The following is an 18,407-nucleotide window of genomic DNA, read 5'->3' as shown; positions in this document are numbered from 1 at the left end:
TGGGCCCAGGACTGAGCCCTGCGGTACCCGACTTGTTACCTCTCCCCAGATTGAGAAGATCCCATTGATAAGCACTCTTTGAGTCTGATTCTGTAGCCAACTGTGGATCCACCGGATCGTTGTTTCATCTAGCCCACTTTGCGCTAGTTTGCTCATCAGGATATCATGGGGCACTTTGTCGAAAGCTTTGCTGAAGTCGAGGTATATGATGTCTACAGCATTCCCACAGTCCACAAGGGAGGTTACTTGATCAAAAAATGAGATCAGATTCGTCTGGCAGGACTTGTTTTTGATTGACAAATCCATGTTGGCTTTGAGTAATCATGGCATTGTTTTCAAGGTGCTTCTTCCAGATGGATTGCTTTATGATCTGCTCCAGAATTTTCCCAGGGATTGATGTCAGACTGACTGGTCTGTAGTTCCCAGGTTCCTCCTTTTTACCCTTTTTGAAGATGGGTACAACATTAGCCCTCCTCCAGTCATCTGGCACTTCCCCCATCCTCCATGATTTCTCAAAGAGAATAGACAGTGGCTCTGAGAGTTCTTCTGCCAGTTCCTTTATTACTCTAGGATACAGTTCATCTGGCCCTGGAGATTTGAACTCATTCAAAGTAATTAGGTGTTCCTTGACCAAATGCCTATTGATCTCAAGCTGCAGTCCTGCCCCTTCAGCCTGTACTTCGCCTTTGCCAGGGGGGTCATAGACCCTCTTTTGGGAGAAGACTGAGCCAAAGTAGGAATTGAGCACCTCTGCCTTTTCTTTGTCATCTGTTATCATTTTGTCATCCTTATTTAATAGCTGAACCACCATTTCTTTCCTCTGCCTTTTACTATGCACGTAGCTGAAGAAAGCCTTTTTGTTGCTTTTAACATCCCTTGCTAACCTCAGCTCTTTCTCAGCTTTAGCCTTCCTGACGCCATCCCTGCAATTCTGTGCTACCTGCCTGTACTCTTCCTTTGTTACTTGGCCTTCTTTCCACTTCCTATATGTGTCCTTTTATGTTTTCAGGTCATCCCTAAGCTTTTTGTAAAGCCACATTAGCTTCCTCTGTTGTCTTCCACCTTTTCTTCTTGTTGGAATTGTTTGTGATTGTGCCTTGAGAATTTCCTTTTTTAAAAGCTCCCACCCATCTTGGACTCCTTTTCTCATTAGCATTGCTTGCCATGGGACCTTACTGATCATTGTTCTGAGTTTATGAAAATCAGCTTTCCTAAAATCCAGGGTACGCGTTTGACTACACTCGGCTTTTGCTTCCCTTAGAACCAAGAACTCAAGTACAACATGGTCGCTTTCCCCCAGAGTTCCTATAACTGCTACTTTATCCACTAAGTTACCTCTGTGGGTTAGGATCAAGTCAAGGATAGCCGATCCTCTAGTTCCTTCCTCTACTTTCTGTAGGAGGAAGTTATCTGCCACACAAGTCAGGAATTTCCTGGAGGGGCCATGCTTTGCAGAATTTGTCTCCCAATAAATCTCGGGGAAATTGAAGTCCCCCATTACTACTACATCATGCTTCCTTAAAACATTGGCTATTTGCTTTTCAAAAGTTTCATCCTCGTCTTCTCCTTGGTTGGGTGGCCGGTAGTAGACTCCGACCACCAGGTTCCTTTTATTCTTTGCTCCATTTATTTTGATCCAGAGGCTCTCGATGGCACTACCAAGCTCATCCTCCTGTATTTCTGTGCAGAGATATGTATTTTTCACATACAGTTATATTATCCACTAAGAGGCAAAACATAACATATCACTTAGCCTGGCAGGGTTTCTGAAGTAAAAAATCAGTGAGATATTAAAGTGTGCAACAATCCATAGCAATGCGTGAACTAATCACCATTGCCTTACAGGAGAAACACAGGAAGCTGCCTTCTACCAAGTCAGAACATTGGTCCTTCTAGGACAGTATTGTCTACATCAGGGGTAGGCAACCCAGTGCCCTCCAAATGTTCTGGACTGCAACTCCCATCACCTCCTGACCATTGGCCATGCTGGATGAGTCCAATATGTTGTAGCCCAAAACATCTGGGGGGGTGCCAGGCTGCCTACACCTGGTCTACACTGAGCAGCAACTGCACCTCTGTAGGGTTTCAGAGGGGGAGTTCCTTGCCCTACCTGGCGACACTGGAGAGATAACCTGGGACATCTTTGTGCAAAGACTGGGCTCTAGCCAGTCGCTCCTTTAGAGTTCTGACTGGTTCTGATTGAAACCCAGAGCAGATTTACTCCCCCACTGACATCAGAGCCACCAGCTTCCACTGGCTCTAGTCCTTCATCGTGGTCTGTACCTGCCAGCTCTTTTCCCACTGTATTCCTAAAGGCACAGCCGGCATAAAGCATCATAATTAATTGCAATGTGTAGGCCTTCTGAGGCTTACATGAAACAGTGAAGCTGTCTGTACCTACATTTGATTTTGAAGCAATATTTATTGTTTCTCAAATCAGTGTCTTTGTGTTTCACTCTGTGGATTAACAGCACATCCCACGCTATGGTTTTATAAGTCCACTCACTGGTGCTAATCAGAAATGTCACATATCTTCTGTTCCATTTGATAGGTCTCCCATGGGTTAGGTTTTTTTAATATAGTTAAATATAAATCACACACCAAAGCCTGAAATCTTGTTTTCTAAACACAGCATATGTTCAAGGAGTAAATCAAGCAGATACTGTATCTGTGCTACTGTCATACATCTCCTGAGTGAAAAGCTCCAGTAGTAATAAATAACATCCACATACTACTGCACCTGCATGATGTCATGTTATAATGAATCACTCAGAAATGACAGCCCGGAGGAAAGAAACTACAAGATGCTTACTGAAGATTAAAGTAATGGAGGCACTGGGGCATTTATTTTTTGTTCTATTGGCAAATGCTTTTTTTCCTATGCGTTTTACCAAGGACCACAAACAATGGGATTTCATTATCCAGGGTCTGTGTGTTCATTTGACAAATGCCAGCAGCCTAGCCAGGGGTTAATCTTTAAATACAGTGGTGCTGGAGTACATGAAGTTGCATCCTCTAACTTAGAAACTGCATTCATTAATGTGTGCAAGTTACTGAGTAGCAAGAAAAAAGTACTCTTCAGATATTCAGCGACACTCTCCTATTCAATCTTGTTGTGGGTTTGCAGCCTGATTGCTGTGAATGGGTCTATCACTATGGCATTGCCTTAAACCAAGGTGCTGAAGCTCTTTCAATCAGAGGGCTGAATTCCATTTAGGAGAAGCTCTTGTGGGGACTGTTTTCCAGTGGTAGGCAGGGCTGAGGAAAGAGGGAAAGCTCAAATACAAAAAAATGCCATTGTATTTTAGCTTAAATATCTTCCTGACAGTAACTAAGCCTTAGGAGAGACATTTAAGTGTTTCAGAATGGGGGAAATACTGCACGAAAGCCAGAAACTACCAAATGGTTGGTGGTCAGGGAAAAGGGGGTGGGGCCTGGGGAAGGGGACAGGTCCTGCTGGGGAACCCCAGAGGACCGAATTTGTCCTCTGGGCCTGAGCTTTTGCGCTGCTGCTTATTAAGAATCTGGGATCCTGGACAAAATAGTGTTAATGTTTCTTAATGGCTCAGGGTGATCAGTTGATGTCTTTTGATAGGGGCTGACTGTTTGGTAATAGTTGGCAATCTCTTTGAATGTTTTCATTCATTCAATCAATCATTCATTCATTACATTTATATCCTGCCTTTTTTCCTCTTGCAAGGAACCTAAGGCGGCTTACATTATCCTCCTCCTCTCCATTTTATCCTCACAACAACAACCCTGTGAGGTAGGTTGGGCTGAGAGTCTGTGACTGCCCCAAAGTCACCCAGTGAGCTTCATGGCTGAGTGGGGACTAGAACCCGGATCTCCCGAGTTCCAAGTCCAATACTCTAACCACTACACCACATCGGCTCTCTGAATGGGAAGGCTATCAGCTCTATCAGAGCTCAAAAAGTAACAGTGTGCTCACTCCCAGCTTGTGCACATGTGTGCATGAGTGTGTGTGTGTGTGTGTGTGTGTGTGTATAGGGACAAAAAAAGCAGTTTTGGAATAGAGACAGAGGCCCAAAATACACAGTATTTAAAGATGTCTTTGTTAACTCTAAAGTAAGCACAGAGGCTCAGTCCAGATTAGGGAGGCTGGAGGAATCTGTCCTGGGGGTGGAGCTCACAGAGCTTTCATCAGCTCAGCCCCCCATCCCAGAATTTGGCTTGCTTCCCTGAGAGCTGGCCCACATAGCACTGCATTAAGTCAGGCCAGCTAATGGATTTTCGAGGTGGGGGGAGTCATAAATAGAAAGTTGCACAAATCATGGCTGCAATTTTTTCTATTTACAGAAAAACGAAAAAGTTCCCAGATTTCAGAAAAAGCCCACAACTTAGCTTACAAATGCAAGCTGAGCTAGGCAGGCAGTAGGAATCTGTCAGGCTCAAAAAGGGCCAAGTTTGTAAATGATGGACATCCTTAATCCAGATTGAGATGCAGTGGGGAGATGCAAAGTCACCCTTCTCCCCCCACCCCTGCACTGTGGTGCTGTTCAAGATCAGGGGCACACCTCCAATTTGGATCATTTTAGGCAATAGAAATTGTAGGCATGGAGGACCTAATCTACAGCAGGTTGCAAAGGGTCTTCATGCTAGAGACCCATTCTGTAAAATGTCCCCTGCTCTTACTTTAGAGAACAACAGGGAAAAGGCATAGCTGCTCAGTACGTCTTTAAAGTAATGGGCCAGTGCACACAACTTTAGGTGATTAATAAGCCATGGTAGCTTGTTAACCACCCTGTATGTGCCAGTCACATGCCATCCAAATTTACATAATTATCCTCACTGGGCACGGCTTCTTGTGTCATCCAAACCCAGCGAGGGTGGCTTGTTGAGGTCGTTGACAAACCACCCAGAACCCATGGCCTGTTGTAGGATCATGGAGTGGTTTGTTAACCACCCCAGCAAGCCACCCTTGCTGGGTTTGGCAACGTGAGAAGCCATAGCAGCAGGCTTGAATTGGCAACCTGACTGTGGTCATAGCATAAACTAGGTCAATGTGTAGTTTGGCCCAGAGAAACAGAGAGAGAAAGGGAAAGACAGAATAAGGCTCCTTATGGTTGCGGGTCTCTCTGTCTGGAGGAGCTGATCTGGGGTAGCAGATCTGCTGTCTGGTAGTTTAGCATGCTGTTTGCCTCCACTTATACTCTACTTGTATATTTGTAAATAAAGCAAATATTGGGGGGGAGTCTTCACATATATCTCCAGTAGTCTGTCCTCAAAAGGAAGCCAAATCTGGGTAGCACTGTTCCAGGAATGCCTTACCACTCAGGCATGTTAGTGATGCACAGCACTATTTTCTCCCAGAAATCTACTTTAGTGAGCCTGGCTCAAATTAGCCTGAGAATAACAACTCCCTCACCAGTTTCCCAAATCAATTACTGAGCCCCAATTAGTTTTTTTAAGTAGTATTTAAAATATAGGGGGAAAGATGTCAAGATTTCAAGCCTGCTTGAAAGTCGTGTCCTTGCCCACAGGGCTTTTCTTTTAACCCCAGGTGTCTGGTGAACTGGCTGTAGTTACACAGAATAAAAGTACTCTGCATTTGTTCATAGAAACTCTTTTTAACCATCCCGCTGTTGTAGACAAAAGTAGCTTTTGATAATACATAAGTCACAAAACTCAGATTACAAAATCTTTTGCTAACTTCTGAGACAGATTCCAGGGCATAATGCTAGTAATCTGGATGAATTAAGTACCCAGGCTGGTGCTTTTACAGTAGTAAAAGTGTCTTGATCACATAGGGCTAGCTGAGCATATACAAAACATTTTCTTTGGGAGAGAGATTGGGCCCTGTCTTCTTTGGATCCTGCTTCAGGAGGCTTGGTGGCGATACCAAATTCTGCTATGTTTTCGACAAATCCAAAAGATCTTCATTCTGGATCAAGAAGTTTTTATTACTGCCATATTTACGTCAAGGATTATTATATATTCTAGTGTTATCTGCAGGCTTGCAATTGGACTTGATGGTCTTATAGACCCCTTCCAACCCTACTATCTATGATTCTATGAATCAATGATTCAGTGATTCTATGATTCTATTCTATTCTATTCTATTATATGATTTCATGCTATATCCAGCTAAATCCAAACATGAAATGCATACTACAAAGCCTGTACTCAATTTTGAAATAGCAAAACCCATAATATATACTAACCTAAAACAAGATCTAGACAGGTATAAGAATGTGTTAATACAGAAAAAGAACCATGAAGAACTGTGTGCGTGAGTGAAAAGTGTGGGAGAAAAAACATATGGGGCTCTTAGGTGACATGAGCAATTAACAATATTGAACGAACGGCAGCACACAAAGAACCTGCTGAAATTAAAATCTGCAGATGTGTTATCTGCAGAAATCTTTTGCGCGGCACTTAGAACAGACACTGGAACAAGAATTACTCATGCAGGTTTCACACATCACTTGGCTGACTCCAGACAAGGCTGAGGTAATGACAGCTGGCAGGTCTTGTAACTAAGGATAGGGACTCACATAATAGGCAGTGTTCAAGCTTCCCTATTCCCTCACAGGGTGTGCCTGGATCCAACATTGTGCCAAGAAGCTCCAGTTCCAGAAGTGGCCAAAAGTGCCTTTCACCCACTCTATCAGATAATAAGGCAGCAACTATTTACGTCCCAGACCATCATTCAAGGCTTGGTTGAAGCTAGATTACTGCAACACATTCTACATGGAATTGCCTTTGGTGACTGTACTGTTTCATTTATGAAAAATGCAGTCAACCCTTCCTAAGGGGTCCATCCTGCTTGCTTAGTAGGGTCAGCTCTGTACTACTTTTTGAACTCTTGCCTGCACTGTTATGATCACTAGTATTTCCACTTTACAGATGAAGCAGAATAGTGGTTTGCTCAAAGTCACATAGTGAGTCCAGAAATGACACCAATCTGGACCCCAGGTCTATATTCAAGGCTTCCATCACTGAATCCCAGCACACATTTTCAGTAATACAGCTCCTGCAGATGTCCATGGCATTCAGTTTCCATGCAAACTTGTTCCAGTGGCTTAACCAGTCCTACAAGATATAGCCTTTTCCACAGTGGATTCCAAATAATTCCCATTCTACAACTCTGTATACCATTACCAGTCTTCTTTTTATTGTAAACGTTTTGCTTTCATAACACATATGTAATGAACAAGAGCTGTATGGCAAATGCCTACTTGAAAATGTGCACAAAATATACAGTGGGTACATTTGTCAGAAAATCAGCATACACTGGCCATATTATAAATGGCACATTAGGACATCTGTCTGTGCTTCCAGCTGGGATCGTTCTGAGATCCACACTTTTAATAATCACAAGTGTATTCAATGTGTTTTGCCTTCAAATATATTTTTCCAGTTCCATTATCACTAGCAGTGAAGAGATCAGCATCCATGCTCCATTAAAAAAAAAAAAACAGAAAAGGCAAAAGGGTCAATAACAAAAATAGTTTTGAATGCAGTTAGCATTGTAGCTTTCCCAATTTGCACAACTGCTAAAAGCAGGAAATGTGCATCCACAATAAATTACAGGGTATTGTTAGGTAGTTGATTACAACTTTTTGGCTCACCAAATGTGAACCAAAATATGTTTGCACAGGGAGGCAAGTATTGTAGCGCTGTCTGTAAACGTCTCTCTCACACCAGGCTAACAAATGCCCACAGGAGCATTTGGCAAGGCTGCCAAGGTCAGGACCATGGATAGCTCAATGTGAAGCTTGGATTCCCAGTCACCCGGATAGCAGATTCTCTGTCTGTGTTTGGATATTTCGGGAGTGGGGGCATTGTGGCTTCTCCCCCTGCCCCTGCACGTGCTGTGCACACGCCTGTTGTTTACATAATTACCCAGGCTGCAGTGCAGCTTGATGTGTCGTGCAAACCTGCTGCTTCATACCCACGCTAGAACACACAATGTACAGTAGGGGTTGCAGCACAGGTAATTAATGTAAACAACTGGCATGCGCAGGGGCAGGGGGAGAAGCCATGATGGCTTCTTTTCCCCCTGCTGTCATCCAGACATCCCCACTGACAAACAGGAAGCTCAGACTGTTGCCCTAATGCTAGTCTGGAGCTAGCTGAGAGCTTGCCTGGAGATGCCCGGACTAGAACTAGGGGACTTTTTATTTGTATGCAGCTGCTCTGTGTTATGAGCTACATAACTTCATCTTGGAGTATTGATGCCTGCCAGTTAAGTATCCTCAGGCCTTTGAGAGGCTCTGACCACCCGAAATAGCCATTGGACCCTCCTAGACAGGAAAGATGATATAATGGCTTCCAGTTTCAGTTAAGCCTTGCTGAGTGATAAGGTCTTCCTAAGCTCTGGTGTGTTCCTATATATCCTTTGCTCTTCAGTTCTGCTCTTTGGTCCTGACTTCTGGCTTCATCTCACGGCTCCCACCTTGGCTGCTCATCAGTTCTGGTTCCTGTTTGTTCTCTGGCTCTGAGTCCCTGGTGTAACTCCTGGTTCCTAGCTCCTCGCTTATATCAGGTCTAGTAGTCCTGGAGTAAGAGGCATATGTGAATCCCTAAGTCCATGGAACTTAGCTACTTGGGAGTTAAAGGAGCTGGGATCTATTGCACTTTGGTGGGACTGGAGTATCTCCTGTACCCCTGAACTTGGTACAGTAGTGGAGACAGATCTTATGAGGCTGCAGATCAATCTGGAGAGATTTGAAGATGGAGGTCTGTGGTAATCTCTAGCAGGATGGCTACTTCATTCATTGCATGTCCTGGAACTAAGTCCTCTCCATTCTCCTATTTGGAACCTACCACTGATGGAGATTAGTCTGGCTCCTGAACAATGACAAGAGAAATGAATGATCTTCATTGTGGAATCACCCTCAAAAATATATATCTAAGTTGGAACAGAGCACATAGAAACATCCAGCTACTACAGGTAAATTCACAAGTGACTCCAATAGCACTTCTTTACCTCTTAACCTTTAGTTGTTTTTTCAAACATGTGTGAATATGGTAAAGGCAGCATGTAACATGGAAATGATAATGTGTAGTTCAAATGAGAAAAGTGTGTAGAAATGGTAAAGATGTATGCAATCTGTTGACGATGGCCGTACTTTGTCACAAAGTATTGTGACAAAATATTTTGTCCACCTGAGGGCATGGCCTCTTTCACAGAGTGGACACACTGGCATGCATAATGGCAATTGGTGTGGCACAAGACATACAAAAGCAAATGGGATGCTGATCCTAAGCTTTTTCCTTGGAGTCTCCATTCTGGGGTCAATTTGAGCGGGATAGAATTTTTTCCCCCAGAAAGGGTTTCAAGTAGGTAAGTATTCATCTTTGAATTAATGCTTTATTATGCAACTTTGTTTAGTGTTATTGGTTCCCCTGCTGGAGCTTCTTTAATACCAGATTTCCCCCTTCTTTGATGCTTTCTTTCCCTTTCTGAATTAGTCATATGGGTGACTGTATCCAAACAAGGATCACATAATAATGCTATGTCTGATATGGTAATGTCACCGAACAGCAGTAAATAAAATCACTACTTTTCCAACTTGGCTACATCACTGAGCGTAAATGATGGAAGGTGAGAGAAACTGAGGGCAGTTTAAACAGACATGTGAATATTTTTACAGGGAATGGGGAAAAAACCCACACCCCACCCCATAAGGTTTTTGGTATTTTTGCCAAAAATGATCACAAAGAATGGTGAGCCATTTCACCTCAGCACTGCCTGAACAGATAGTTGCTCTCTTTGCTAGTTGTAATCTTACAGTCCAAGTTTAAGCCTGACAATGAGGGAGCCTCTTTGTCCCTCGTGCATAGGAGAAAATGCTTTGGATAATTTATCCATGTGAAGTTGCAAGCTGCCAAGGTCACTAAGAGCATCAGAGATTTGCTGAGTAAGTGCTAGGCAAGCAATACAAAGGTGCCTAGTTCAGCTTTACCATATGGACCTAATTTGTCTTACTATTCTTCTGTGTTTTCTCCTTGCATAGTTACCTCTTGCAACCTTCTTGCTCTTTTGCATTCAGTCATCCCCCCCACACACGTATAGTATAGTATAGTATAGTATAGTATAGTATAGTATAGTAATCTTCCACTTGTAAGACTGTGATTCTGCAATGACTTCTAGCACTACCTTTCAGAGTAAGGAATTCTACCTAGACTCTAGGAATGCTGATGGCTCTAGGGCCCCTTCTCATAACATCAGGGCTTTGGTCATTCTGGTGAAAATGACTGAGGTCAAGGGTACAACACTCCCCAACAAATACTCTGAGGGCTGCTTCAAACATTATGAATTTCAGACAGATAAATTTCCTCCCCAACACTTGTAGGTCAATCCCAGGTTAACCTACCCTAACACCAGGTAGGTTAAAAAGCATTTTGTAGTTCAGTTGTTGTTGCTCTTTCGTTAAGTCGTGTCTGACTCTTTGTGATCCCATGGACCAGGGCTTCCTGTCCTCCGCTGTCTCCTGCCAGGCCTTCCTGTCCTCCGCTCTCTCCCGGAGTGTGCTCAAGTTCATATTCATTGCATCGGTGATGCTATCTAGCCATCTCATCCTCTGCCGTCCCCTTCTCCTTTTGCCTTCAATCTTTCCCACTGCATCAGGGTCTTTTCCAGTGAGCTTGTAGTTCAGTACTGGGAGTCAAAGAAGGAAAGAGATGGGGAAAATCCAAAGGATCAGTTGGGCACTCAGTTTTTCTCAAGTCTCACTGGTTTGTCTGGTTTAAAATAGGTCTACCATTACAGCAGATGATATGGGATCAAAGGAGTGGTTTAGTGTTCGGGGCTCAGACTCTATCTTTACTTTTTATTCAGTTTAGGGCCTCCATCTGGCCTCGCATGGACTAGATGCCCATAGGACCAGCCACGCCCCAGGTCAAGACACTATATCATCATGTAGTGGCATTTTTACTTCTCCTCTGAACTCTATATACTTTTCAAGGATAAGATCACTATAGATTTATGAGAAATTTGCTTCAGTTTATTTTTGACCAGAATATATCCAATTTGCAGCTCCTGGACCTGAACATGGACTCAAACACAATTCACAGTTGAAGTCTGTACATTTCTAAGCTTGTGATGTGATACACAGACCAGAGAAAATGCATTCAGCAACATGCATACATTTGAAAAGTGTGCATGAAAAAATGCATACTTTTGAAATAAAATAAACAAATGCACTTCAATCAATGGGAGAAAATGCATATATTTCAAAAGTGTGCACAAGGATTGTGTACATTTGGAAAAATGTGTACAGAAAATGTGCATGAATTTTTGTGCAAACAGAAAAGAACAATGCTCGCAATCTGTTTCAGACACGAGTTAGAATGAGATTTAAGGTGGAATTAAGGGAACCCCCAATGAGCTCAGGTTTTGCTGATTTGCACATCCCTAGAGATCACTCACTTCCTACTTATGAAGTGGGATGGAGGGAGACAGTGAGCAGGGAATGGAAGCACAGAGGCTTTGTGGGCACTGGAGGAGGCCTTCACGGGCACCGAGGCACCTGGGTGGCAACCCCCAGCCTTACGTGAACAGGCAACTTTTGTAATTAAGACGTTAGGACAGGGGAAGGGCAACCACTTTTGGTCCAGGGGGCAGATTACCTCCCCCAAGCTGGTCGGCTGGATGATGTCAAGGGGGTGGGGGCCCTCCCTGAAGCTCCTCCCTGAAGCTCCTCCCATGTCATCACCCCCACAACCCACTTAAAAAAAATATCTGTACACATTCCAGGCACATTCTGTCATGGAGAAAGGGATTTGGCAGGAGCACCCTTCTGCAAGCCCCCGCTGAGTCGAGCTCCTCCTTGCACTGCTTGTTTCCTGATTGGGGTATGAGTGGCATGGGAACGGACTCAGCTGGGGCTTGCAGGAGCAAGTCACCACCTGTAAGCTCTTGCTGCAAGCCCCAGGCAAAGTGGTGTGGGGGAATCTTCAGCTTATGGTGTGGCAGAATCCTCAGCTTATCTCTTACCTCTGATTAGAGATAGGAAGGGAATTCCCCTTTGTGCCATTCACCCTCTGATGGAGTTTCCTCTTCTCCAGGGGGTAGGGTTTGAGGAAGGAAGGGGACAGGGCCCACGGTGGGTGCTCATCAATGAGGCCTGTGGGCCAGAGGTTGCCTTCTCCTGCTTTAGCAGAGCAGAAGTGGGAGAATTCATCACTACGTTCTGCCTGAGACATCACTATATCCCACTCTATGAGTTCCACCATCAGGATTATTGGCAACCCTAATTAAAGCAACAGGTGATGGCCATGGCAAAAGGTAAGCTGAAGGCAAATGCTGTAGGCACCTTTCTTTGCATACCAGGCAAATCTAAGCAAGTCATACTGTACAGAAATACAGGGAGACTGTAAGAATGAGTAAAGAAGAAGACAAAATGTAAGTCTGGCAGGTTCCTGTCATAGAAATCAGCTGAGTGAACTGCAGAGAGTTGAGAGAGACCATAGTCTGTCGATAATTTGAAAAGGCACCGTGAGTTGTGAATTATCTGCATCATGCAAAGGAAATGTACTTTTGCAAATGTTAAGGCATTTTTATTCTCTCAGACATTTTAAATGAAATGCATTTCGAGATCAGACGGAAAAGAAGCTATATTTTAAACACTGTAACTGAGTCATTCATTCTGCTGTCTGGATTGGTTTTAAAGTTGTGGTGAATTTAGAAAATGCTTTTGTTTTAGTCAAAACCCTTATAGCCAATGAATAAAGGGTAATTTCACTCTATGGACAAAATACTAGACAAGTCAGAGATACTGTTGGTGGGTGGTTTGTCTGTCCAGATGAGTGTTGTTCAACCTGTTCTGGAAAGGGTTGCACTCCCCCTAAAGGATCAAGTTCATTGCTTGAGGGTGCTCATTCATTCATCCTTGTCACCAGAGACACAAGTTGTCAGGGCGGAAACTGAGCCCATAGAGCCCCAGAGCAGTTCTGATTCTGAGGAAGAGCAACAACCCGTGGGAGAGGAGCCTGCTCATCCCTCACAGTCACAGCAGCTGGCAGAGATTACTCCTGCCTGCATTCCTGAGAGAGATAGTGACCCTGGCAGCGAGAGAGTGGGGGATGGGGCCTTGCTGGGCGCTCGGTGCAGACGCAGGGAGCGGTGCCAGATTGAGGGCACTGAGAGGAGGCGCTCTGCCCGCTTGGAGCTAAAACAACGGTCGCGTCCTGAGGATCCAAGGGTAAGAGGGAGGACCTCTCCATAGCCCATAAGTTCAGAGTCTTCCCGCCCTTCTCCTTCAAATGGGGACCAAGCTGTCAGGAGCGCCCTAGCTGCCTCTTACAGTCCCCTCCAATAGCCAACTCAAGACACAGATGAAAAGTATTCTTTCCAAGGCTTTATTCCTTTTACAACTTAATGACTCTTTCAGATGCTAATCACCAGCGACTAAGCAAGGAACTGCACTGGGGTAGTTAGCAGAGTAGCCTAAGCTCCAGGTAAGGCAATTGGTCCCCATTTGAAGAAGGAGGGCAGGAAGACTTTGAACTAATGGGCTATGAGAGGTCCTCCCTCTTACCCTTGGGTCCTCGGGACACGACCGTTGTTTTAGCGCCAAGCGGCTCCTCTCAGCGCCCTCCATCTGGCACCGCTCCCTGCACCTGTGCCAAGCGTCCAACAAGGCCCCATCCCCCGCTTTCTCGCTGCCAGGGTCACTATCTCTCTCAGGAATGCAGGCAGGAGGAATCTCTCCCTGCCGCTGTGCCTGTGAGGGATGAGCAAGCTCCTCTCCCACGGGTTGTTGCTCTTCCTCAGAATCAGAACTGCTCTGGGGCTCTATGGGCTCAGTTTCCACCCTGAAACAAGTGTCTTCTGTGGCACAGACTGCCTTTCACCAGCTTAGGCTACTATGTCAGCTGCAACCCTGCCTGGATAGAGACAGCCTGGCTTCAGTGATCTATGCCCTGGTAGCCTCCTGGTAGGGATGTCAGAGAATTCCGCCACGGATCTCGGGGAGGCCGGCGCATTCGGCCCCCTGAAATCGGTGGCAGAACGGTCTGCCACCCCCCGCCCCCCCTGGACGAGACTTACCTGGGGCGGATCTCCTTGGTGGCGATGGCTCCGGCGGAGGTTTGGCGGCGGCGGCCAGTCTTCCAACCGCTGCCGCCACTGCCATTTCCAGTTAAAAAAAAAAAAAGACGTGATAGGCTATGTAAAGATTTACGTAGCCTATCACAGCTAGGTTTTTTTTAAAAAAATGATAGGCTACGTAAATGTTTACATAGCCTATCACGTCTGACTTTAAAAAAAAAAAAACCCCGCGCGTACGCAAATGGCAGCGGCCACAGCCGCCACCATTTGCGTTCCTTATTTTGGCATGTCTTAGTCTACGTCAAGATTTACGTAGACTAAGATGATGAAAATAAGTGGAACGCAAATAGCGTACGCGCGGGTTTTTTTTTTAAAAAAAAAGTCAGACGTGATAGGCTACGTAAACATTTACGTAGCCTATCATGATTTTTTAAAAAAACCTTGCCGTGATAGGCTACGTAAATCTTTCCGTAGCCTATCACGTCTTTTTTTTTTAAAACTGGAAATGGCAGCGGCGGTAGCCGGTCGGAAGACCAGCTGCCGCCACCACCGCCGAACCGCCGCCAGAGCCGCCACCGGAGCCGCCGCCGCCAGGAAGATCCGCCCCAGGTAAGTCTCATCCCGGGGGGGCGGGGGGGCAGACCATTCCGCCACCGATTTCGGTGGGCCGAATGCGCTATGCTATTTGCGCTCCCCTTATTTTGGCCATCTTAGTCTACGTAAATCTTGACATAGACTAAGTCGTGCCAAAATAAGGAACGCAAATGGCGGCGGCCATGGCCACCGCCATTTGCATACACGCATTGTTGTTGTTGCTGTTGTTGTTAAGTCAGACGTGATAGGCTACGTAAACATTTACATAGCCTATCACGGCTGGCTGCAGGGACGCAAACGGCAGCGGCTATGGCCACCGCCATTTGCATCCCTGCTAGCCAGCGGCCGGATGTCCAGCTGCTGGCGGAGCCGGCTGGTGGCTCCGCAGAATCCCTGCAGAGCACAGCCGGCCGGCCAGGATTCTGGGGGGGAGGAATGGAGTGCCTCCCCCCCCATCCAGGATTCCGGGCGGAGGGACAGAGTGCCTCCCCCCCCACACCATCAATATAATCCGTGAAAGGTAAGTGACTTTCGTACATCGCTACCTCCTGGTTGAATTTCTGCAATGTGTTGAATGTGGGGCTGCTCTTAAAGATGGTCCAGAAACTTCAGTTAGTACAAAATATAGCTGCTAGGATACTGACTGGAACTGGGTGTTATGACCATCTTACACAATATTGTACCATACTCAATGTCTCCCTGTTCATTTCCAGGCCCAATTCATATTTTTCCTGCCTGTGCCCTGAGATCATCATCTGAAGCTCAACTCAAACTTTCTGTATTTGATTGTATTTCCATCTGATTTGATCATACAAAACAGGATTGCCTTTAAATGTCAGTTGTCAACAATGGCATAACAAATAAGAACAGGAAAAGGCTGCTAATGCTGGTTAGAGACATGTTTGTGCCTGAAGCAAACGGTAGAAAAGATACAGATCACCAATCAATGTTATAAAGACACGGAACAGACCATTGGAAGCACATCAGTGGTGCTCCTCTCTGGATTCTACCACAGGAAACAATTTCTTCATTTTCCTTCATGATAACCCAGTCTTCAGGGCTGACACTTTTCCAGGCAACTTATGGAACATGATTGATTAAGCGTATCTAATGCTGCTTTGATTTCCAGAGACGTCCTGATGAAATACTTGCGGATAAAATGTACTCTGTACCTTGCCTTCGAGAAATTTCTGTTTCAATTAATGAATATGTTCTTGGCATGTCTGGGAATTATCTGGGGTTAGGAGGTTTTAATTTTACAGCCATCCAGATCAGAAAGAGGGTAATGATCTATAACACCTGAACCAAGGCTGAGAAATTTCTACCTGACTTGGAGCGATGCCACCTGTTTTCCATTGATCTACCTGAAGGACAGCTAAGCTTGCTGAGACATATGCACAATGGAAAATTAATTCTACTCTTTTTTTATTAGATGTACATTTATAATGTGCATCAAGTGCAGCAGCACCATCTCTGTACATGATTTCACATGGAATGTATTAGCTACCAATCTGGGTCTGGCATCTTCAGTGTATATATTAAGACACCAGGTTAAGACCTTCCTCTGTAAGCAGGCATTTAACCTTTCATCTTTTGTTTTATTAATTTTACTGCCAGCACCTAATTCTTAAAAATATTTTAAATGTTTTAAATGTTTAATATTGTATTATTTTGGTACTTCTATTGTTGTATAATTTATTTAAATTTATTTACTTATTTATGGTTATTTTGTTGTTGCTGTTTGGTTTTATGATTGTAATCTGTCCAGAAGGCATTTGCCACTTATGTGGTATACAAATCTAATATAACAACAACACCTAAGTGATTCATAGATTTACAAGTGATGCATTACATTTGGACCCTCTTCCTTCAACATTTGTACAAATGAAATGTAAAGAGAGAAACAATTAATTAGCTGCAGGCATGCTAGATATGTTCCAGACAGTCTCAAAGCTTCCATTTTTGGCCAAGGTACTTGAGTGTGTAGTAGCATCTTAGCTTCAGGGGTTCCTGGATGAAATGGATTATGTAGATCCATTTCAATCCAGCTCCAGGCCTGGTTTGGGGGCTGAAACAACTTTGGCCACCTTGGTAGATAACTATGCTGAGAGCTGGATAGGCTGAGGCATCCTTGTTGGTTCTGCTGGGCACGTCAGCAACATTCGTTACCACTGACCATGGTATCCTCCTAGATCCCTTCACCGGGATGGGCTTGGGAAGCACCATTCCTTGGTGATTCCATTCCATCCTTGATGATAGTGCTTGGGAACTCCTGTTTGATGCATTGGCCGCTGGCACATGGTGTCAGTCGGGAATCAGTGCTGTCCTCCATACAATTCAACATCTTCATGGAGCCACTGGGAGATATTGTATAGGAAATTGGAATGTGTTGTCATCAATATGCAGATTATACAGAACTCTGTTTCTCCTTTTGATCAGATATCAGGGAAGCTGCTGATGCCTTGAACCGGTGCCTGGAAGAAGTAATAAGCTGGATGAGAGCTCATTTATGGAAGCTTAATCTGGACAAGACAGAGGTGCTCCTGGTCAGGTGAAAGACTGACTCAGGAATAAGGGTTCAGCCTGTGTGTGTGTGGGGGGGGGGCTGTTTGCCATTTGAGGGTACTCCTGGATTCACTTGCATTTGGATGCCCAGAGAGTGGCTGTGGCCACTGGATTCCTTTGCCTACCAGGTGCACCAGCTGTGCCTGTTCCTGAAAAGATCAGACCTGGCTATGGTAACACAGGCCTTACAGTGCAACCCTGTACATGTCTACTCAAACATAAGTCCCACTGGAAATGAGGAATAGGATTGCAACCTTAGTTACATTTACATTGAATTACGCAACGTCCTCTACATGGCACTACTTTTGAAAAGTCTTCAGAGATGTCAGATTGTCCAGAATGTGGTAGGAAGTTTGTTGGTGTGCAGGATCATATATTATATCTATTCTGCAACAGCTGCACTGGTTGCCAATTTGTTTTGGGGTTGGGACACAATTCAAAGTATAGGTGATTACCTTTAGAGCCCCAAATGGTTTGGATCTAGAATATCTGAGGGGTTGTCTCCTCCTGTAAGGGCTTGCCTGCTCCCTGAGATTTATTGGACAGGACCTTTCCATGTTCTGTTCAAAGCTGAAACACAATTAGAGATGGAGGGGAACTTTGTTTGGTTTGCATATTAATGCAAGTATATCTAATTTAGCACTTCCAAAGCAATATGCAAACTGAAACTCAGATTTCCTTCAAAATTTGCAGTTCTCTGAATTTTGCTATGGAGTCCTCCGGTCAAAAAATTCATACAAAATTGCATGTATTCATGAAACTAAAGTTCAAAATGCATTATATTAGGAAAATTGCTTGTAAAATGTGCATGTTAGGCAATATTGTGTAGTAAAATGCATGTATTAGAAGAAATGTGCACAAAAATGCATATAATTTTTCAGGCAAACATTTAAAAAATTATCAAAGTTCAAGAAGAACTGAACTTCAGGTTGGAAAAATTCTCAAAGTTCAGGATTAACTGAAGATTGGAAAAAAGAAAAACAGAGGGAAACCAAAATGAGAGAATCATCCACCCCTAGCCAGAATTGGTCAGAATGAGAGAGGAGGCCTTCCTCATGGCCATGCCAGATTGTGGAATATCTTACCCCATGAGATCTGCTTCGTCCCTTCTATTATTGTTCTTTGCCAATTAGTTAAAACTTTCCTGTTCTGACAAAAAGGTATCTTGGCAAGCAGATCATTTTTTATGAGGTAGACCTTCCGTTTAAATTGTTTTTATCTGCTATGC

Source organism: Heloderma suspectum, chromosome 2, assembly GCF_057233095.1.
Source record: "Heloderma suspectum isolate Gila_16-S chromosome 2, 16-S_ref, whole genome shotgun sequence".
Classification (NCBI taxonomy): domain Eukaryota; kingdom Metazoa; phylum Chordata; class Lepidosauria; order Squamata; family Helodermatidae; genus Heloderma; species Heloderma suspectum.
Note: the sequence above shows the minus strand (reverse complement) of the source record.